Below are 1,118 nucleotides of genomic sequence, written 5' to 3' on the forward strand. Positions count from 1 at the left end.
TTTAAGAATCCATATCCATAGAATTACACTGTTAAAATTCTAAGAATTCAGTTGATAACTCTCTGCACCTCCCTGTTAAGAGACAGCCACATCTTGTGCAATGACAGTCTTGTCCTGTACAAAAGACAGTGAAGTTCAGAATGAACAGATTTGTCCATGTTAGGTGCCTGATTACCAGGGGTGCCTTCTCTGCATCTGACAAATGAAGATTTTTGCCATAAACGACCCCTTCATTGACCTCAACTTCATTGTCTGAATATTCCAGTATGACTCTACTCAAGGCAAATTTAATGTCAAAGTCTAGGCTAAGAGTGAAAATATTGTCATTAGCAGGAAAGCTATCACCTTCTTCCAGGAGTGAGATCCTGCCTTTGTCAAATAGGTTGATGCTGCTGCTATTTGTCATGGAATCTACTGGCATCTTCACTACCATGGAAAAGGCCTGGACCCACATAAAGGGTGGGGCCAAAAATGTAATCATCTCTGCCCTTTCGGCTTATGCCCCCATGTTTTTGATATGTGTTAACCAAGAGAAATATGACAACTCACTCACAATTGTCAGCAAAATACCTTACACTAACAACTGAACAGCCGCTCTGGCCAAGGGCATCCATGACAACTTTAGCATTATGGAAGTGTTCATGACCACAATTCATGCCTTTGCTGCCACTCAGAAGACTGTGGATGACCCCTCTGGAAAGCTGATGTGTGATGTCCATGGGGTAGCCCAGAATATCAACCCTGCATCCACTGGTACTGCCAAGTCTGTGGGCAAGGCCAACCCAAAGCTAAATGGAAACTCACCGGGATGGCCTTTCATATTTCTATTCCAAAATATCCATTGTGGATCCGATCCCCAATATCTCCTGGTGAAACCTTCCTAGTATGATGATATCAAGAAGGTAGTGAAGCAGACATCTGAGAGACCATTAAAGGGCATGTCGGGTTACACAGAGGATCAGTTTGCATGCTGCAGCTTCAATAGCTTCTCTTACTCTTTTATCTTTAATACTGAGGCTGATAGTGCTCTAAATGACAACTCTGTAAAGCTCATTACCTGGAATGACAATGAATGCTTCTACAGAGACCTCATGGAGTATCTGGGCTCCAAGAAGTAA

The 1,118-nt window shown here is 42.8% G+C and overlaps 1 pseudogene; it reads left to right on the forward strand.

The window, feature by feature from the left end:
- Positions 1-629: 629 nt before the first annotated feature.
- On the forward strand, positions 630-1,118 carry LOC148007229 (glyceraldehyde-3-phosphate dehydrogenase pseudogene; annotated as a pseudogene).

Source organism: Rattus norvegicus, chromosome 1 (assembly GCF_021556685.1).
Source record: "Rattus norvegicus strain SHRSP/BbbUtx chromosome 1, alternate assembly SHRSP_T2T, whole genome shotgun sequence".
NCBI lineage: Eukaryota > Metazoa > Chordata > Mammalia > Rodentia > Muridae > Rattus > Rattus norvegicus.